Source organism: Silene latifolia, chromosome 2 (genome assembly GCF_048544455.1).
Source record: "Silene latifolia isolate original U9 population chromosome 2, ASM4854445v1, whole genome shotgun sequence".
Classification (NCBI taxonomy): Eukaryota; Viridiplantae; Streptophyta; class Magnoliopsida; order Caryophyllales; family Caryophyllaceae; genus Silene; species Silene latifolia.
Genome location: NC_133527.1, coordinates 47,967,241 through 47,990,212, shown reverse-complemented (window position 1 = coordinate 47,990,212; position 22,972 = coordinate 47,967,241). Strand labels below are relative to the sequence as shown.

Below are 22,972 nucleotides of genomic sequence, written 5' to 3'. Positions count from 1 at the left end.
TTTCACCTTTTAATTCTAATTCTTTTATATTCTTCTCCAAAATTCCGTTTGGAACGTGCTTTTGACGTAAATCAATTAAACCTTGTAATATTGTAATTTTAATTATTGTAATTTATTATAGTTCATTTATTGCCTTATGTATGATTTATTTAATTGGTTTACACATGTAATTGAATCAAACTTCCAAGTTCGACCCAATTGTTTGCTAAATTGTTTGTTAACCGACATAGTTTAATTCACATACTAGGATTAATCTGTGTTTGTTGCATTGCATGCATATAATCGACGACATATCAAACATGAACGATTTCCCTAATCATTATTAGAGGCCGCTATCGAGACGGGCGGGATTAGGTGTTCGATTAAGGAGCTTCCTAATACGTACCCTCACCCTTTACTCCAGATCTCTGTGAACATCCGTATTCATTGGCATCCACGAGAGTCATTCTAGATATAGAATACTAAGGGTAACGAGTTCTTAGTGTTCATGTCACTACTTTGTGTCTTGGCATGGCACGAGGTATTCGAACGGTTCCAATTTCTCACAAAAATTGGTGGCGACTCCACAAATGCAGGCTTATTCGAACCCTTTCACGCGCGTTGCGGTTGGCCTTGGTCCACAAGGTTACGACCTCGTAACCAACATACCTGATCAAAAAGTTGTGGATAACGCTCCCTCATTGCCTCTTCCATCTCCCATGTAGCTTCTTCACATTGTGATTACATCATAACACCTTGAGTAAGATGGTTTTACCACTCCTTGTATTTCGCACCTTACGATCTAATATCTCCTTTAGCACCTCCGCATAAGTGAGAGCTTCATCAAGCTCAATATTCTCCACTTCAAGCACATGAGATGGATCACTCACATACTTTCGGAGTTGTGACACATGAAAAACATTATGCACCCGATCAAGAGATGGTGGCAAAGCTAGCCGATAAGCTACTTTACCTACTCGATCCAAAATTTCATATGGACCTATGAATTTCTGACTCAACTTCCTTCTCTTGCAAACCTCATGATGCCGCGCATAGGTGACACTTTCAAAACACCCCAAAATCGATATCTCTGCGATGCAAATCCGCATAACTCTTTTGTCGATTTTGAGTTGCTTTCATCTTTTGTCGAATCAAGTGTACTTATTCAACTATATCTTGTACCATTTGTGGTCCTAAAACCATCGCTTCATCACTATCATCCCAACACACTGGACTCCTAGACTTCCTTTTGTACAACGCCTCGAATGGAGCCATCCCGATACTCGTATGATAGCTATTGTTGTATGAAAACTCAATCAAATCAAGTCTATCTTCCCAACTCCCACCAAACTCTATCGCACAAGCTTAGAGCATATCTTCTAAGGTCTTGATGGTCTTTTCAATTTGACCATCTGGCGCAGGATAGAACACCATACTCATCTTTAAGGTAGTCTCCATCAATTCCTGCAACTCTTGCCAAAACCATGATATAAACCTCGCATCTCTATCTGACACAATATCTTTTGGTACCTCGTGTATTCGTACCACATGCATCCTGTATCCAAGAGCCAGTTGAATCTTACTCCAAGTATCTTTCATTAGAATAAAATGAGCTGACTTTGTCAGACGATCGACAATTACCCAAATCATGTTATTACCCCGCCGAGTTCTCGGTAACCCCACAATGAAGTCCATAGAAATCAATTCCCATTTCCATTCAGGCACCTCAAGTGACTGAATCTTACCTTGTGGTCTCCGTTGTCCCCCCTTGACCATTTGACAAGTCAAACACCTAGCCACAAACTCTGCTATCTCTTTCTTCATGCCGGGCCACCAAAATGTCTTCTTCAAGTCCTTATGGAGCTTATCACCCCTCGGATGTACTGAATAAGGAGTGAAATGAGCCTCCGTCATAATCAGTTTCTTCAACTCAGCATAATTAGGCACACACCACCTCCCATCAAATCAAACACTCCCATCTGCATAAATAGAAAATCTCGAAACCGTACCCTTCTCCACCCTTGTCTTCCATTCCTGAATCTTAGGATCAAGTACATGTTTCCTTTTGATGCCATCATATAGTTCTGTCTCAATAGTCAAATCACCGCTGGCATCTCCCTTGCGAAACATGTGGATCCCCATCTTAGTCATCTCTTCCTTCAATTTCATCAGTGACATGGCAGTGCATAACGAATGTACAGTCTTTCTACTCAAAGTATCTGCAACCACATTAGCCTTACCCTCATGATAGATGATCTCCATATCATAGTCCTTAATCAGTTCCACCCACCTTCTCTGACGTATGTTCAACTTCTTTTAAGTGTAGATGTACTTCAAACTCTTCTGATCTGAAAACACTTTAAAGGTCGCCCCATATAGATAATGCTCCAGATCTTTAGAGCAAATACAACCGCACCGAACTCCAAATTATGAGTAGGATAGTTATTCTCATACGGCTTCAACTGTATTGAAGCATAGGCAATGACTTTTCCATTTTGCATCAAGACACATCCCAATCCATTCTTCGAAGCATCAGTATAAACTTCGAAGTTCTCACTTCCCTCAGGCAAAGCTAGAACGGGAGTTGTAGTCAAACACTCCTTTAATATTTGGAACGCCGTCTCACAACTTTCATCCAAACGAAATCTGGTCTCCTTCCTCATCAAAGCCGTCATAGGTCTAGAAATCTTGGAAAAATCTTTCACGAACCTCCTATAATAACCAGCCAAACCCAAGGTACTCCGAATTTCAGCAACATTCTTTGGTGCTTCCCAGTTTGACACCGCATCGATCTTACGAGGATCCACAACTACACCACCCCTAGAAATCACATAACCCAAGAATGCTGCCTTTTTTTAACCAGAACTCATATTTGGACAACTTAGCATATAATCGGTTATCTCGCAAAGTCTGTAGTACCAAACTCAAATGCTAAAGATGAAACAAGAACACGAACAAGATTAAAGCAATAAAAGTAAGAGAGAAAATTAAATGAATTGCCGAATCAAAAAGGGTAGAGAGAGCAAGGTTCCAAGTTATATATCTAAAGTTTTCAAGGGAAGGCAACGTATAAGTGTTTACAGTGTATAAAACGTACCCTAAAATTGTTTACAAACTTTCTTAATTACTTAAAGTCCAAGAATTAAAACAATTAATAGTTAAACTAGTTTAGACCCCGTGCAATAAATGCACGATATATAAAGTTTTTTTTTTATTTTTTAATAAATTACCTATATAATAGTGTCTCAATAATTGTTCGTATTTTTGTCATTATGTTTTTTTTCGAGGAAAAAAGTTGAAAGGAAAATTGATTAAGAAAATTTAGTTATATGTTGAAAGTTAATCTAAAGAAAATATTCTTTATATATACCTTAAAACTGATGATTTCAATTTATAAATTCTATAATTTTTTTCTTGTGAAAACATAGTTAGTGATTTACAGTTCTGTTTGATACGTAGGATGGATCAAGTCCTTCTCAAATAATAACATTAACAAAGTATTTAACAACTTATAATTTTGTATAAATTTTATTAATTCTCTATTTACTAAATGAATAGGTGAAACTCTCTTTTTTTCCGCCTAAACCAAATTCCTAAAATAAAACTTAGTATTTTTTAACATATATTATAGGTATGGTAGGTGATTAATGACACAATCTTTTAAATTTAATATTTTCCATATTTTACATTCTGCATAAATTTATCTCCATTTTTATGATAAAAAAATGGTATACTTTTTTTTAAAATAATTGTACAGTGAACATTAAAGCTGGTTTGCCCGAGTGGTTAAGGGGGAAGACTTAAGATCTTCTGCACATAAGTGCGCGTGGGTTCGAACCCCACAACCAGCATTTTAAATCTTTATTTTTTAATTAAAACAAATATTTTCAAATCTTTATTTTTTAATTAAAACAAATATTTTCAAATACCTTGCCAGATTTCAGAAGGATGGCGATAGGGCGCCACCATAATTAAAGAAAAATAAAAAGTAAAAATATAAAATGTCAATTTTCGTTTTTGCGCCAAAGTTTTAAGGGTAGGTATGTAATTTTATCTCTATTTGATATCTATTCAATTAAAAAAAAACCTCTAACTAATTTTTCTATAATATTTTACACCAAATAGTTTATTTAATATTTTACACTAAATTATCTTCATCATTAATATGTTCTTCATCTACTTAGTTTTTCATCTTCTAGCCAAAAAAAGCGAAAACACAATAATTAAGATCTGTCATTATAAATTCTGAAATTGTGAGATGTAACAAATGGATTTTCTTAATTTAATTTGTCTCACCCATGAATCAAATATGGACTCTAGTATTCAATGAAGCACAATAATGGGCTAATGGCTTTACCGGACGAAGATGACGTATTCGATGAATAACAAGCTCTAAGAATTTCATGTCTAATTTCTCGATTCGAAAAATAATTTGAACACTGAGTATCATATATTCATACACAAAATCTCATTTGTGACCAACATTATCCGTCACTTTGGAGTGACGAATACCATTTTACCTCACAAAGTACCCAGTTTTTCTCTCTCTACAACACTATTCATGTGGTCCCCTTTCTCCACTAATCCATTTTGTTACCATTTTAACTCACAAAATATCCGCCACAAATAATGACCCGTCACAAGGGAGACCAATTGATATTCATATGTGGCCTAGGACTAGCAGTTATGCCTTAAAACTCTAGTAACTATTACCCAATACCCACTACCTTACGGCCTAACCTATGAATCATTTAGCTCCATTTATACTTGTTAAATACAGAGTACAAGCTTCTACACACAGTATACACAGCAAAACATTATCGTCATTCATTAGTATCGTGTTTGCTGTAAAATTACTTCTCAAAAGGTGGCCAAACATAAGGAATATCTACTTATTATATATTTATTTATTATTAAGTATTAACTATAATTAGTCATGCAGTTTTAAATTCCTAAACTACCCTTTTTCTAACAATTAGCTTGAAATTTAAAATTTGTGGGAGGAAAATGAAAATAGCTACATAATTTACAATAATATCCCCGGTGGCACCCAATTTAAGTACCACCCGGTGGCGCCATCTCATTTTCCATTTCAAAAGTTGTTCGGCCAAACTAAAAGTTCATTTTAGACCTATATACATAATTACATACTGAGATAGTTTAAGGATAGATTATTAGTGTAGATTCCGTGCATATTTGCACGATTTTTTTAGACAATAATAATATATAAAGACGTTAAAACAAATATTTTCAAATACCTTGTCAGATTTCAAAAGTTTTTGAGCCAAACTAAAAGTTCATTTTAGACATATATACATAATTACATATTGAGATACTTTAAGGATAGATTATTAGTGTAGATCCCGTGCATATTTGCAAGATTTTTTAGACAATAATATATAAAGACGTTAAATATTATAATTTGGTAATATGATTAAGCGGGGTAAGAGAACAAATTTGATAGTTTTCACACCCAATAAGATTTTTTTTTAGGTACACCTGTGGACAGCGGGGGCCCACGGGGGCGCTTGGGAGGAAAAGAGAAACAAGCGTTTGCATTTTTATATGGAGTCGCCACCGATTTTTATGGGAAATTGGAACCGTTCGAATACCTCGTGTCATGTCAAGACACAAAGTAGAGACATGAACACTAAGCAATCGTTACCCTTAGCATTCTATGTCTAGAATGACTCTCGTGGATGCCAATGAACACGGGTGTTCACAGATATCTGGAGTAAGGGGTGAGGGTACGTATTAGGAAGCTCTTTTGATCGAACACCTAATCCCGCCCGCCTCGATAGCGGCCTCTACTAATGATTAGGGAAGTTATTCGTACTTGATATATCGTCGGCTATATGCATGCAATGCAACATCCAAGTTTTAATCCTAGCATGTGAGAATTAATACTAAGTCGGTTGACAGTTAATTAGCATACAATTAGGTCGAAGTAGGATTTAATGCTCAATTACATGTGAAAACATACAAATGATACAAAAGAATACAATAATTATAAATTACAATAGTGAAAATTACATTAAATTACAATGGATTAGGCGATTTATGTCGAAAATACCTTTAAAACGGACAATTTGAGAAAAAGGAATAAAAGGATGAAGGAAAGAAACAAATAAATTAACGAACAGGAATTAGCGTGATATTACGGTTAATAGTTAGTTAATATGTAAACTAATTACACGACGTCAAGGCAGAAACGGAGTTGGGGACGAGAACTCGGCCCAGAACAAAGCAGCAGCAGAGCTGCGTCCTTTGAATAGCGCGCAGACACATCGCTGCGTCTGTTCTTTGGCTCAGTTCTGGCTGTGAAGCCGTAATTGCAAGCCGTTAATGTTAATTGGTGAATTAATGATCGATTGATGATATTTACTCGGATGAAAGTGATTAATAGGTTATTTAACATATGAATGGGTCATGAAAACAGTAAAACATGAATAAGACGGAATTAAACGAATTAACATAAGATGGATTAATTACAGGAGTGAAAAATATTAACAAACTAAACAAATTAAATCAATTAATTAAGTTAGATACGATGGATTAATGACGAATATATGATAGATGCGACAAAAGACAGATGAAAACTATATCAAAGACGAATTCCAGAAACCCAATATTGATGAATTGAATCTCTACAACCCGGAATTGAGTTTAATGACGAAAACCCGCAAATATTGGATTATAAGGGATTTAAGTCGGATTTGTGATGATTAAAACATATTAATGATGATGAATAATATACATGTGAAATATATGCTATCATGATGAAGAATTAACAAACAAACGAAACAAATAAAAGAACTTTAACGAACAACAGAGGACGAACGAAGAAGAAAGGAAGCAGAGCTGCTGCGGCAGCCTCACGAAGAGGCGCAGCAGAATCGCGCTCCTTCAAGAGGCGCAGCGATTCTTTGCGTCCTTTCTCGACGGTTATCTACTGGAAATCCGTAAAAAAGAGGTTTTAAAGCATGGTTTTAGAAATCGGTTTTAATGGTATTTTCGACATAAACCTTACAATTATGATGATACAATAAATAAATACAATAAATAAAAGAGAGATTATACACCCTCAGACTTACATGTTGACGAAACGAGAAGGACTAAGATATCGATTAGTGATGCTCGTCGCGAATGCAAAGAAAGTGCCCTCGTAAGAGGAAAACGATTAAGTTAATTAAGTTGATTGATGTGGAGTTGGTCAAATTGGTCGGTCATGCAAACGGGGAGGCTGGTACTCAGAAGGATCCGAGCTTACGTGGTCGAATGTTCAAGCACGTAGACGCCAAAAAAGTAAGAACAAAGTCTAGAATGCAAAGGGAGAAGAGAAGGGCGGACACTCGCGTGAGAAATATGAGGAGCGAAGACTCCTATTTATACTAATCACGTGGAGGAATTAGGGTTTCGGAGACTCTTTGGAAGTGAATCTCGGAAAGATATGAAAAAAGATACGAGAAATACGCGAGAAAGGGCCGGGGAAGAGGCGCGGCGAGCCCATCTGCGTCTCTTGGAAGAGGCGCAAAGACTGCGCGTCTCTCATTCCCAAGGGGTTTCCTCTGCGGAAGAAAGATTTCCGTGTTTGAGTTATGGTAGGACGGAAATAATTCGGTTTTCCTTAATATCTTATGTGAATATTACGGGAAATTGTTTACCAAAAGATAAAATTTATGAAATATGGAATAGAAATATCCGGAACGTTCCAGAACATTCTGACTCGGGATTTAACGGTTATCAGAAAATGGAGACGGTTTTAGGCCCGGACTCCGAATGTACTCTAATTACTGTCAAAACGACCGTATCGGGACGTAGATGACAACTAAGAGGTAGACATTAATATTTGAGCAATCACTTGACGATAATCTTACGAACTGTCACAAATCGTTCCGCGTACCAAACATGCGGCCCAATCATCACCGGGTGGTTTGCGAGAGGTGCAGAAATGAGGTATCTACAGAGCCCTCACTTTGACTGAGGCTTGAACAAGGCGAAAGTCAAAGTATAGCCATCAGGTCAATCGAAGATTACAACCTGACGACTATGGCGACGTGAGGCGGCTCAAGGGGTCTAAGCCAAGGACCCGTCGTCGGGAACATTTTAGAGTCTGTCGACTATCGGGGAGGGTCGTTTAAAGTCCGTTAGACTACGTAAGGAAGCTCGCCAACCATAAGAAGAAACCATACCTGAGATACCCCTGGGTGAAACGGAACTGAAGACGCTTCGGCAAAACTCTTTGGTCTGAAGATAACTTGGTGTCTGAAGGCATTAAGGGTCGCAGGGATTATGAAGAAACTTCTTAATACTTCTGAAGGCTAACTCTGAAGGATATTTCTCTCTAAAGGGAAGGACTGAAGGATAATTCTCTTTAAAGGGCTTCCGAAGGCTCGAAAATCCCTTAACCAAGGCTTGTCGTCACGTGACGCGGCCTAAATTTGCTTTAATGTTGCAGGTGATGATGCTTCTACTTCTGGGAGAGCTCCCATGGAGATAGACGTTGCTACTGTCGAGGAGGCTTTGGAACAGGCCTTCACCGCCGTGGTGATGGCTGCTGGGGACGAGGTCCATGAGGAGGAGGAGACCGTCGAGGAGGAGGAAGCTCCGAGACGGGCCAACATCGGACGAGGAGGTCGTCAGCTGAGAGGTGCTCCTGCGTGGGCTGAGACTTGGGAGAGCAGGCACCTGGTGTGGGCTGCAGAGGGTCACCTGTCCTACAGGATGGTGAAGAGTTTGGTAAATAGGAATTCACTACTCATTACTCATCCTCTTTCATTCATTTGTTCAAATTCCTTTCAAATTCTATTCAAAACTAAAGATAACTCCTGTTTCAAATCACAATAGGAGGCCGGGAACATCAGGTCGTTCTCGGGGTACACGACAGCGATGGAGCACTACGAGCGGCTGTCGGCGGAGGAGCGGGCCATGATCGAGCGTGGAGCGTTCGGTCCTTTGGTGCAGGTCTGGAGGGACATCGCGAAGAGGAAACTGCGGGCTAACCTTAGCCTGGTCCGCGCTTTCTTGGACCGATTCTGGGATACGACTTCCATGTTTCACATGCCTTTCGGTAAGGTGGGAGTCACTCTGGAGGACTACGACATGATTTCTGGTCTGTCGTGTGGGATCGAGGAGGTGGAGTGGCCAGAGGCTGCCATGAGGGCGGACTCGGCCGAGGCGAGGAGATTGATCGGCTGGAACTTGTCGCCGAAGGCTGTTACAGTGCTGGGTTTGATACCCAGTTCCTACGTTCGAGACTACTTTTCGGGGAAGACCCCGGCGCTGGTGACGATTGACGGGAGGGAGACGGCTCCTCCTCCCCTGTACAGCTGAGCAGAGGGCTCGTTTGTGGCTCTGGTGGTTTCGTCTTCGATTTACCTCGGAGACAAGGGCGAGAGGTGTCGACGAAGCTTCTTCCCTTCCTTTCTGACCTGAGTTCCCTAGGGCGTTGGGACTGGGTCACTGCTGGTTTTGCAGTCCTCATCCGCTTCATGAGGGCCATGGTTCGTCCGGAGTTGATGGAGAAGGGGACTTCTCCTGGTGCTGTCGGACCTGGACTACTGTTGGAGGTATGAACCTTCCTTTAGACCAAAGTTAATTCGTTTTCTTTATCAAATCAAGAAAGATCGTCATTGATTATTCTGCTTTACAGGCGTGGGTGTACTCCTACTTCCTGAGCCTCGCGCCCAGGAGGACGGAGCCGCTGGAGAAGGCCTATCCCGTGGTGAGGGATTGGGTGATGTGCCGGACGAAGAGCAAGCGTTCTTCTCACAACGTCTACCGGCGGGACGTGAACGCTCTTCAGCTAGACAGCGTGAGTATCTCACTTATATTCACTTGCTTCTTATATTTGCTTTTAATTGATCATATGAATGATCCTTTTTATCTTGTCACAGTGGATGCCCAGACCTTGGGCGGAGTACGCTGGAGCGCCTCCTTTCGTGGCTGAGGTCCTTCGGCCTAGGAGCCCGAGCCGACTGCTGTTGAGGACGTCGATGGGTCCCAGGACGATGTTTAGGGAGCCTTCTGAGGCTGAGAGGGAGGCAAACTTGGCTGGTGCTAGTGGTGACGCCCTTCTTCTTCTTGGCGAGGACTACTCGGCGTTCCTTTACGGGAGGTTGGCGTACTGGCCGGTAGTGGTGAGCATCTTCTATTTTTCCTCTTGATTTGATTTTGAGAATTATGATGAAAGATCATCGATTAGTGAGAACCATTTGTTTTTGCAGGAGGTCGAGGCGGCGGGCATCGAGCCCCCAGAGTACCCCGAGACCCTCGAGTACACTGACGCGACTGGGAGGACGACGATCTCCGAGCTGCGTGACTTTGACGTAGCTGTGACGGATGCTGGCCTGGATGATGGGCAGCATCTGATTCGGAGGGTGAGCCTCTAACTTGTATAACTTTTGTGTAAGAACACATTTGATTGAGTTTGTTCAATTGTTGAGAATTTCTTTTGAAAATGCAGGTTGCGCCGTCTCGGTTCGTGGCGTTGTGGAGGGTGGCCAACCGGCTGCGAGCTACTGCCGTCGAGGCACTTGTTGGCGGTCGAGGTCGTCAGGTATGAACCTTACGCCTAGTTCCATTTTTGATTTTTGATTTTCTGATTTTGCTTGAATCGATTGACATGAGCCAATTTATTATTTACAGGGTGACCACGAGCTGGAGCGAGAGTTGACCCAGTCTCGGGAGAAGACAGCTCGCTTGTTGAGGGAGCTCGAGGTTCGGGATGCCGAGATCGCCGTTCTTGCGGCAAGAGTTGCAGAATTGGGGAGGGCGCCCAACAGTAGCTTTGTGTAGTTTTTTTGTTTGTTGGCTGTATTTTGTACATTTGTACATTTGGACATTGATTTTGAGCATTTTTGGACTTTGTTTGGGGCGAGAGCCCCCAGTTTGTTGCACATTTCCTTTGTTTGGTGTATATACGACGGCCTGAGTGCCTTTGCTTCTGGGTTGTGTTGCTTATATCTGCAGGTTAGTTTTGAACAGGTTTGGTAGATGACGGTTTACGCCGTCATGCTGCCGAAATTTACATAGAAAACACGCAAAGCATACATTTATATATACATATGGCCTTAATTAGCGCAAAATGAGTGACTCAAAAGAATGCAAAAATGCAAAAATTTTGCCGGAAATGACCGGACGGTAGGGAGGGTTACCCCCTAAAAAAAGAAAAAAAAAAAGAAATCTATAAGTTAGAAATGTAGAAATGAAATTAAGAAATTGAAATTAATATAGAAATGTTGAGATTTGGTAAAATGAATTAAATGAATTAAATGAGAAATATTAAAAAAATATTCTCTAAAATGATGAATTAAAATGAAAAATGCTTCCTAAAATGAAAATATACAAGTGTGATAAAATGGGAAAATGTCGACGTCGCCTCGAAATGCGTGGCCGCGAAATTAGGAAACCTAAAACATGGTAATTCTCACGTATTTACCAAAATAATAACCCGTAGGAATAGGAAATTATTCGTCATGGAATTAGGAAAGATCCAACGCGGAAATCACAGAACTGAAGCTGAGGAAGAGGCGCAGCATGAGCTGCGTCCCTTTGAAGAGGCGCAGCAGTCTTTGCGCCTGTTCCCAAGTCGTCTGTTCGACGGATTTTTGGAAACAGAAATTAGTATAAATAGAAGCGCGGGTGGAGCTTTTATTCACATAATTCTTCCGTCTCTTCTTCGTCTATTTACATAAAATTCTCAAAAGAAATTTTTCATCATGAATACTTTGGAGATCCGCTTGAAGGAATGGACCAACGAATTTTCGAATATGGAGAAGCATGATATGGGTGCTTATAATTTTGGGTCTTTGTTGAGTTTAAAACTCATCAAGGTTGTTAAACCTTTCTTGGATGCTTGCCTTGACTATTGGGACCCGAATTACTATGTTTTTGCGTTCCTTGGAGGTGATATTTGCCCATTTAATGAAGAAATTGCTGCTATTGGTGGATGGGATCCCGAACACTTGCCTGCCATTCCTTCTACTTCGCAAGGGTATAAGAGCAAATTTAGAGACTTGCTTGGATTGACTAGACTTGAGGTGGACCGTCTAGTTACCTCGAAAGGCGTGAGAATATTGGACTTCATAGATCGATTCATCAACAGGGCCGACCCCACCGTTTCCCATGTTGCTAGGCGGAGGGCATTTAGCTTTTGCTTGTTGCATGTGTATGTCTTCCAAGGGCATGTTGATGAAGACTTGAGAGGTGATCCCCGTCTTTTGGGCCTTGTTGAGCAGATGGAGCTGCGCAGGAGCCCAGCTTGCTTATGCTTAGGGGAGATTATTTTGGGCTTGGATAGTAGGAAATCCAACCGTGATCGACCGTATTTGGGAAGCCCCGTCCTTCTGCAGGTAAAAGACGGTTTTTTTTTTTTTCGTGTTTTTTTTTTCGATGTCTAATACCTGCTTTTTGGTAGGTTTGGCTTATGGAACGGCTCCGATTGATCGAGCCCCCAGTTCATGTGCTTTCCTATCATGCCCGCTCGATTGCGATGAGGACGAGGTTGTACATGGTGGACTTCACTCGGGTCCGTGATTATTGGAAGAACAAGCTGAAGAGCGACGATGGCCCGTTGATTAGGTGGGTCGTACCGTGGTGGCACCTCAAATCTGTCAGTGGAGTGTCTTCTTTGGATCCCACTAGGTCCGTGCGCATTCCTGGATTGGAGTTTATGGTGTGTATCTTCCCGGAAAGATTGATGAGACAAGTTGGACTGAAACAGACGATCCCGAGGCTTGACACCGTCCCGCAGACTGCTATGGCGCTTACTACAGAGAGCCGAAGAGAGTGGGCTATTAAATGGGCCCAAAGAAACATGTGGTTCTTGAATTTCTCTGCCAATGCTTTGTGGGTGTCAGATTCTTATCTGAGATGGAGAAAGGCTACTACTTCGGAAGAGCGCGAGAGACTGAGGAAGCGCGAGCCTGTTGACTACAAGGTGCGCGAGGGAGAGAAAGAGAAGGAGAAGCACCTGACAGAGGGAGAAGAAGAAGCCGGGTTTCAAGTTGTTCATCCTTCGAAGAAACCAAGGACTACTCCTGTCGCGGAAATGGTGATTGGCAAGAATGGAAAGGCTAGGCCTCGAGAAAGACCGTTGGTGATTAGGTCTGAAGTGGCGCAAGAGCGTCCGACTCGAGGTCGTGACAAGAAATATGATAGGAATGACAAGGGCAAGGGGAAGATGGAGGAATAGCCCGAGTCTTTATTTATTATTTGATTATTATTATTTATTTGTTGTAATAAAAAAGGTGGGGTTTTTAGAATCCTAGCCTATTCTATTTTTATTATGTAGCGTACTATTATTATCAGAAAATGAATGAAACAAAAAGGTTAAATGGTTATGAAACCGTTGTGATTCTCTATTTATTATTCTTGTCGAATTTCAAATGCAATGCAAATGTCCTTCTATTTACATTTTAGATATAACGGGTTGAATCCTGTGAAGGATTGCCTACGTATTCACTTGAAAAAGTGAAATCAAACCCTTGCACGTAGTTCGAGTAAATGTAAAAGAATAATTGTTCTAAGCAAGAGCTTGTAATGAACGTAGAAAATAAGCATGAGCATTTGCTTACTCTGAAGGTGCGAATTTAGTTTATTTGATGATACGAGGATGACAAATTTGTCAAAATGCAAGAGCACAGTGACATTAGCTTATTTCAACTGGGCCAGGGGCCGTTTATTTAGTGCCACAAGAGCGACACGTGGGGTTACGCGAGGCGCGTTTTCGTTCTTATTCTAGGCATAGTACCGTTTTAGTTGGTCAAGGTTTGTTGGATTTGAAAACTCATTCCCGTCTAGGTCTGTGATTCTAAACGCACCCCTTGGGAGTATGGATTTGACTAGAAATGGTCCGGCCCAATTAGGTTTGAATTTTCCCCGTGGGTCGACAGGTAAAAGAGCTCTAACCGATTTGAGTACTAAGTCTCCTTCTTTGATGTTTCTTGGCCTAACCCTTTTGTTGAAAGCTCGTTTGATACGTGCTTGATATGTTTGGACATTATGTAAGGCGCGTAGCCTACGTTCATCCAGGAGGATGAGTTCTTCATATCTATCCTTCTTCCAATCGGCTTCCGGGATTTGACTTTCTAGTAAAATACGCAAGGATGGTATTTCTAGCTCGACTGGTTGTACAGCTTCCATGGCGTAGGTCAAATAGAAAGGAGTGGCCCCAGTGGGTGTCCTAACAGATGTACGATACCCCCACAAAGCAAAGGGTGTCTTGCTTGGCCAATCTCTATAGTTGTCAATCATTTTCTTGAGAATTGTGACAACATTCTTGTTTGCCGCCTCTACCGCGCCGTTAGTCTGTGGTCTATAGGGCGAAGAGTGGTGGTGCTTAATCTTGTATTTGGCTAGCAATTGCTCGGTCTCAGCTTGGAAATGTGATCCGTTATCACTAATGATTTCATGTGGGCAACCATATCGACAGATGATGTTGTTTTGTATGAACTTTGCCACATTTTTAGCTGTAAGACTAGTGTAGGAAGCCGCTTCTACCCATTTGGTGAAATAGTCAATTGCTACTAGAATGAAACAGTGACCTCCTGTTCTGGCTGGGGTTATCTTCCCGATTATGTCAATTCCCCATGCAGAAAATGGCCAAGGGGATGTCATTGTATAGAGTAATGAAGGAGGGACATGTTGTACATTCCCGAAGATTTGGCAATTGTGGCAATGTCTTACGTATTTGATGCAATCGGATTCCATTGTGGTCCAATAATACCCCAGACGTGTGATTTTCTTTGCCATCATAGGCCCACTCATGTGAGGACCGCATTCTCCGTCGTGGACTTCTTCCATCACCTTTCGTGCCTGTGAATGATCAAGGCAACGTAGGACTACACCAAGAGGTGTTCTTTTGTACAATTCTCCTTGCATGAGAACGTATTGGGAAGCTAGTAGGCGTATAGCACGTTGTCCCCTCTTGTCCATATCCGGTGGATAGGTACCATTAAGCTTAAAATTCAGGATTGCTTGGAACCAGGGTTCCTGCGCGATTTCCTCTTCATCGGTGATTTGGTTGACATAAGCCGGCTCTGACCATCGTTCGATGCACAAAGGCATTTCCATCAGGTGATCCGGCATATTAATCAGAGATGCAAGTTTCGCAAGAGCGTCTGCAAATTGATTTTCTTCCCGAGGTAGGTGTAGGTAGGTTACATGATCAAAGAATTGAGCGACTTGGTCTATTCTAGCCTGATAAGGTGCGAGGCTTTCGCTTCAGATTTTCCAAGATCCTGTAACTTGGTTGATGATCAGTGATGAATCCCCATGTACTCGGAGGTTTTTAATGCCTAAGCTCACTGCCGCTTGTAGTCCAATGAGACAAGCTTCGTATTCTGCAACATTGTTTGTCACCTCGAAGTCGAGTTTGACAGCAATTGGTGTATGCTCGCCTTCAGGAGAAATGAGCAACACTCCTATTCCGAATCCTCTTAAGTTCGATGCTCCATCAAAGTACAGGTCCCAGGAGTCTACATCAGTTTGGAGTATCTATTGTTTGTGCGTCATTGATAGGATTTTCTGCGAAAAATTCGGCGACGGCGCGACCTTTTATAACTTTCAGTGGCACGTATTTGAGGTCGAATTCTGAGAGCATCAGTGTCTATCTTGCTAGACGTCCGTTGAGGACGGGTTTATCGAAGAGGTATTTGACTGGATCCATTTTGGAGTATATTTTGACGGAGTAGCTAAGCATGTAATGGCGTAGCTTCTTCGTTGCCCACACAAGAGCAAGGCATGTCTTTTTTTCGAGTTGTGAGTATTTGCACTCGTACTCCAAGAACTTCTTACTAAGATAGTAGATAGCTCTATCTTCACTTCCTACAGTTTGAGCCAGCATGGCACCCATGGCCGTTTCAGTTACTGTGAGATATAAACCAAGAGGTTGATCTCGTTGTGGTGGCATGAGCACTGGTGGTTTAGCCAATATCTCCTTGATTCGGTCGAATGCCTTTTGACAATCATCATCCCACATGGTGTGGTCTGTTTTCTTGAGTTTCTTGAAGATAGGCTCACAAATCATCGTAAGTTTCGATATGAATCGACTTATATATTGTACTTTTCCCAGGAATCCTCTGACTTCTTTTTCTGTTTGAGGTTGTGGCATTTCGATCAGAGCTTTGATTTTGGAAGGATCTATTTCTATACCTCGTTGGCTAACAACGTATCCCAGGAGTTTGCCAGATGTTACCCCGAATGTGCATTTCTGAGGATTGAGCCTCATGTTGTACTTTCGTAGCCTTGCGAAGAATTTGCGAAGGTTCGCAATATGTCCCTCTCTTTCCTTGGATTTGACAATCATGTCGTCTATGTATACCTCAACTTCTTTGTGCATCATGTCATGTAGGAGTGTGGTTGCGGTGCGTTGATATGTAGCTCCGGCGTTGATCAATCCAAACGACATTACCGTGTAACAATAGGTTCCCCATTGGGTGACAAAGGCGGTCTTATGCATATCCTCCATGGCCATCTTGATTTGATTATATCCCGCATACCCATCCATGAAGGATAGCGTGGTCTGCAGTATTGTCCACTAATATGTCGATGTGAGGTAGAGGGAAGTCATCTTTTGGGCTTGCTTTGTTTAAGTCCCTAAATTCAACACAAACACGGATTCTCCCATCCTTTTTGGGTACGGGTACTATGTTAGCTACCTAGTCAGAATACTCAGAAACTTTGATGAACCCGGCTTTGAATTGTTTGTCAACTTCTTCCTTAATCTTTAGAGCCCATTCGGTTCTCATTCGTCGAAGCTTCTGTTTTACAGGTTTGAAACCTGGCTTAATCGGAATCCTATGTTCGGCGATATCCCTGTCGATCCCTGGCATGTCTTTGTAGGACCAAGCGAAAACGTCTTTGAATTCATTTAGGAGGTCTATGAAATCGGCCCTTTCGGTAGAGCTCAAGGTAGTCCCTATCCTAAGTTCTTGGGGTTCTAGTTCGGTTCCTACATTGATGGGTTCGGTGTCCTCTATTACTGGTCCCCCTTCCCCTTCCTGTAGTATTTCTTTGGCTACATAGGGAGGTATTTCGATCGAGTCTGGGTCTTGGTCATCCTCAGTATCATCGTAAACAGAATTGCACTCAAGATAACACAAAGAGTAAAGCGAGAACCCGATTTATTCATATCAAAATTTGAGTAAAGTTGAAACAAAGAAGCCAACTGATCCATGGTCGGTGGCGGCAAAGGGACAGTGGTTGGGGCATTTCCCGAACTACGACTACTCGAGGCTAAGCTAGGAGAAACAAAGGGAGTGGGGATGACGACAGGAGTAGACTCTCTAATGACTTCTCTAGACTCCGACTCTGACTCCGACTCTGACTCGAACTCATCGTCTTCTGGTTCTCCTTTGAACATCTCTCCTTCTCCAGTGGTGAGCTTGAAGAGTCTTCCTTGATTGTTGGTCCATTTGATTGATTTTCTCCATCCTTTCTGCTGTCTTGCGTTAGTTTCTGTGATTAACGCGGTGGGGTTGAAGCGATCGTCTTGAAGTATCATGGTAATGATCTCATCCTGCGCGGCCCTAACGAATCGATCTTCTCCAAACAATAGGCTAACAGCTTGTTCGTCTAAGCAGGGTGCTTGGCGGGTTTTGACGGTAGGAACCGTTTCTGGAGGGATAAAGTAGCAATCGTGAAAGATCTCGATTCCGGCTAGCTTCCTCTCGAGATAATGCCAAGGTTCGGGAAATCCGTGAAAGAGTTCTAGACTTCCTTCTTGAACAAAGTACCCATTTAAAGTAGGGAGTTATGGTCGCATTTGGACTCCTACGTGCTTACGGTTTTGGACTTGGGCAAGCATTTCGAGAACCTCCTCTTTTGTGGGTTTGTACCCTAGTCCAAGTGGTATCCTCTTTGAGTTGCCTTCCTTGCATGGTGCGAAGGTGTTTCTTCGAGTAGGGTTTAAAGGCATTCCAGGGAAGTATCCCTGGGTTTTGAGTATGTGGTTGACCACCAAGTTGGAGTAGGGATTATAGTATAAGGGTGCCAATTCGCTTTCTATGACACTTACACTTTGGAAGCCCCCAAGTTCGGACACGGGATCCGCAAGGACTTGATTGTTTGACTGTTTTTCGATTATTGCCTTGATGGGTGACGAAGTGATCGTCACTACTTTGCCATTTAGTGGGATCTTGATCTTTTGATGAAGGGTGGATGTTACCGCTTTGGAAGCGTGAATCCACGGCCTTCCCAGAAGTATGTTGAAGGAAGCTTCGATGTCCACTATTTGGAAGTTAACCTTTCGTTCGATTGGCCCTGTGGCTATGGTTAAGTTAACAAGTCCTACCACCTTTCGTCGTGTACCATCATACACACGCACACCTTGATTGGTAGGGGTCCAATCCGACTCTTTCATGCCTAGCTTGTATGCTGTTTTGAGGGGTATGACGTTGACTGCAGAGCCATCATCCACCAAGGTCATTGGCACATTCTTCTTTAGACAAATGACAGTGATGTATAGAGCAAGGTTGTGACTAGCGCCAAAAGGTGGCAAATCTTCGTCCGAGAAAGTAATAGGATTACTTAGCTTTGGTGATTCTTGGAAGACCAAGTTAACTACATCTTCAGTAGTGGAGTTATGTGCTACATTTAGTTTGGCCAAAGCTTGCAGTAAAGCTTGGCGATGTGGGAATGAGCTTGCTATTAATTGTCAGACTGAAATAACAGCCTTTGTCTTCTGTAATTGCTTGAGCAAATGATCAGTGGAGTCCTCTTCGTTGACACTTGGTGTGATGACGTTGGTTGGACTATTTTGAGTAGTGTTTTGATATGGACGACCCGAACGAGTTAGGTGGTCCACATCTTGGTCTTCGCCATTTTGGACTATTTCTTTGACTAGGGAGTTTTCAATGAGATACTCGTCCTCATCATCGTCGGCCCAAACTCCATTGATTGCAGTTAGTTCCCTCATTCTCATGATATCACCTTCTAGTCGTATGATTTGATCAACTAGCTTATCAACTACGGTGACTACTTCTTGCATAGTAGCATTTTGAGAGAAGATTAGTGGCACATGTTCTTCGGGTGTTGCGTTGGGATCATGTAAGGTTGTCACCACATTTTTTAATTCCCAAACTTGTCTATCCACACTCCTTGCCCATGTGATGAAGTCGGAAATGGTAGGGGAGATAGGAGAGTAGAGCCCTTCATTCTCGATTGCATAAATTTCATTTTCGCATGGAGAAATAAGGTGTGAGCAGTCTAAGGTAGATTCATCACTTGTGATCACTAGAACTCCAAAAGGATTCTGAGTGTTGTTGGGCTTTCCTCCCGGTGGTATTGGTAGTCGACCATCTTCAATCATGTCTTGAAGCACGTTTTTCAACTTGTAGCATTTTTCCGTGTCGTGTCCCTTGCCCATATGGTATTCACAGTACGAGTTCTCGTCCCAGAATTTGGATTTTCTTTCGGGTTCGGGAGTAGGTCCAATGGGTTGGAGTTTACCTTGCTTCATTAGCATTTTTAGAGCGTTGGAGTAAGTGTCCCCAAGATTTGTGAATTTCCTTGGTGGGGTACTTTTCTTGGATGGCTCGAGAAGGTTAACTTCATCGGTCTTGCTAGTAGAGCCGTATGAACGACTTGTGGACCCTTGATATCCTCGACCTACCGTTTTGGACAAGAGTCCTTTACGGATGTCATCTTCAATCCTTGTCCCTAGTACGGTTAAGTCCTTGAAAGTTTTGATGTTTTGGTATCTCAAATGATTGGCATAGATGGGTTTGAGATTGTCCACAAATATTTCCACAAGGGTAGCCTCATCCGGGCGTTCAACTAGTTGGGTGCTAGTCTTCCTCCACCTACTTAGGAAGGCGGTGAATCCTTCTTTGTCATTTTGGGTAAGAACCTCTAGAGTACGCATGTTGACTTGGATCTCGGCATTATCCGCATATTGTTTAGAGAACTCGATTGCGGCGTCTTCCCAAGTAGCGACCTTCTTGTGATCTAAGGAGTAGAACCATTGCTTTGGGATAGTGTCAAGAGATGAAGAAAAGATCCTTAAGAACATATCGGGTTTGATGCCTTTGATAGACATGTAATCCTTGAAGGCACGGATGTGGTTCAAAGGGTTCTCGTGTCCCTTGAACTTAGGGATATCCGTCATATTGAAGTTAGTTGGCAATTTGGAATTGACGGCCTCGTACTTGCGATTGTTCTCCCTATAAATGTCATCCCCCTTAAGGTACATCAATTGCTCCTCTAAGTATTGGAGTCTTTTCTCAGCTGCAGTCATCCCCATGAGAGGATTTTCATCCTTGGATTCATTGTCAGAATCACGTAGTACTTCACTTTCATGAGGAGGCAACCTTCCCTATACGGCATAGATACGGCCTTCAATGAGTTCAAGGCGGTCATAGACTTGGTCTTGGGTGACTTGCATTTGGGCTAGCGCGGCTAGGATTCGATCATTACCATCTTGAAGTTGGTGGAGGTTTGTTTCATCACTTGATCCGGTCATCTTGAAAAATGGATAAGAGATCGGCGACGAATCAAAACACGATCGACCATTCTAACACACTTGCTAAAAGAAGAAATATTTTGACTCATGAAGTGGGTGTGTGCCACTTGTGTTGAGTGAGCTTTGAAGAAAGATAAGGTTTTCGAAAATGTGTGTCCTAGTCAACTGTAGTGTAGTTGTAGGAGTGGACTCGAAGTGAGGTTTTGAAATGGGTTTGTGGCCCGAATTTTGACACGACAAACGGACAGAGTTTCGACCAGATTTTGCGCTAATTGGAAGCCTATTTCAAAATTTTTGTTTGAAAATGGGTTTTGATTTTTGAAAAATCGTCATGGTTTTGTTTAAAAGTGGTGATCACGTAAGGTACAAACATTTATACAAGCATTATAACGGGATGCTGAGTGCATTTAAAAGGGTTTTGGTTTAAAGGGTGGGTTGCCATACCGAACCATCAAACCCGAAGTCTGTGGAGAGGCTCGTACCAAACAAGAGTAAGGCCGATTCCTAGTCCATTTCCTCAAATAGTGAAGGCCCTTGATACAAACAAGAGTAAGCATCATGGTATGGATGACGTCAATCGCTATCCATCCTTAGGCCCAAATAATAATTAGGACCATTTAGACGGGACGATTGGTCGAATGGGTTGGGTTGGGCCTAGGAAGGCCGAATAGAACGGTCTAGGAAGACCGAGTTATGAAAACCGACAATTGTCTTGTACAAACTATTCCCTAACCTTGTTCAAGTTTCACCCTTGCTACACGTAAGTGTATTATCCCCAGCGGAGTCGCCAAACTGTGGACAGCGGGGGCCCACGGGGGCGCTTGGGAGGAAAAGAGAAACAAGCGTTTGCATTTTTGTATGGAGTCGCCACCAATTTTTATGGGAAATTGGAACCGTTCGAATACCTCGTGTCATGTCAAGACACAAAGTAGAGACATGAACACTAAGCAATCGTTACCCTTAGCATTCTATGTCTAGAATGACTCTCGTGGATGCCAATGAACACGGGTGTTCACAGATATTTGGAGTAAGGGGTGAGGGTACGTATTAGGAAGCTCTTTTGATCGAACACCTAATCCCGCCCGCCTCGATAGCGGCCTCTACTAATGATTAGGGAAGTTATTCGTACTTGATATATCGTCGGCTATATGCATGCAATGCAACATCCAAGTTTTAATCCTAGCATGTGAGAATTAATACTAAGTCGGTTGACAGTTAATTAGCATACAATTAGGTCGAAGTAGGATTTAGTGCTCAATTACATGTGAAAACATACAAATGATACAAAAGAATACAATAATTATAAATTACAATAGTGAAAATTACATTAAATTACAATGGATTAGGCGATTTATGTCGAAAATACCTTTAAAACGGACAATTTGAGAAAAAGGAATAAAAGGATGAAGGAAAGAAACAAATAAATTAACGAACAGGAATTAGCGTGATATTACGGTTAATAGTTAGTTAATATATAAACTAATTACACGACGTCAAAGCGTAAAACGGAGTTCGGGACGTAACTTCGGCCAGAACAAAGCAGCAGAGCTGCGTCCTTTGGAATAGCGCGGCAGACAATGTCGTTCCTTGGCTCAGTTCTGGCTGTGAAGCCGTAATTGCAAGCCGTTAATGTTAATTGGTGAATTAATGATCGATTGATGATATTTACTCGGATGAAAGTGATTAATAGGTTATTTAACATATGAATGGGTCATGAAAATAGTAAAACATGAATAAGACGGAATTAAACGAATTAACATAAGATGGATTAATTACAGGAGTGAAAAATATTAACAAACTAAACAAATTAAATCAATTAATTAAGTTAGATACGATGGATTAATGACGAATATATGATAGATGCGACAAAAGACAGATGAAAACTATATCAAAGACGAGTTCCAGAAACCCAATATTGATGAATTGAATCTCTACAACCCGGAATTGAGTTTAATGACGAAAACCCGCAAATATTGGATTATAAGGGATTTAAGTCCGATTTGTGATGATTAAAACATATTAATGATGATGAATAATATACATGTGAAATATATGCTATCATGATGAAGAATTAACAAACAAACGAAACAAATAAAAGAACTTTAACGAACAACAGAGGACGAACGAAGAAGAAAGGAAGTAGGAACTGCGGCAGCCTCACGAAGAGGCGCAGCAGGAACTGCGCTCCTTCGAAGAGGCGCAGCAGTTGCTGCGTCCTTTCTCGATGGTTATCTACTGGAAATCCGTAAAAAAGAGGTTTTAAAGCATGGTTTTAGAAATCGGTTTTAATGGTATTTTCGACATAAACCTTACAATTGTGATGATACAATAAATAAATACAATAAATAAAAGAGAGATTATACACCCTCAGACTTACATGTTGACGAAACGAGAAGGACTAAGATATCTATTAGTGATGCTCGACGCGAATGCAAAGAAAGTGCCCTCGTAAGAGGAAAACGATTAAGTTAATTATGTTGATTGATGTGGAGTTGGTCAAATTGGTCGGTCATGCAAACGGGGAGGCTG

At 41.6% G+C, this 22,972-nt stretch overlaps 1 non-coding gene across 1 annotated transcript; it reads left to right on the top strand.

Annotated features, from left to right (window-relative positions):
* Positions 1 to 3,747: 3,747 nt before the first annotated feature.
* On the top strand, positions 3,748 to 3,830 carry TRNAL-UAA (transfer RNA leucine (anticodon UAA)). Its single transcript has one exon. It is a non-coding gene; the product is annotated as a tRNA-Leu (tRNA).
* The last annotated feature ends 19,142 nt before the right edge of the window (positions 3,831 to 22,972 follow it).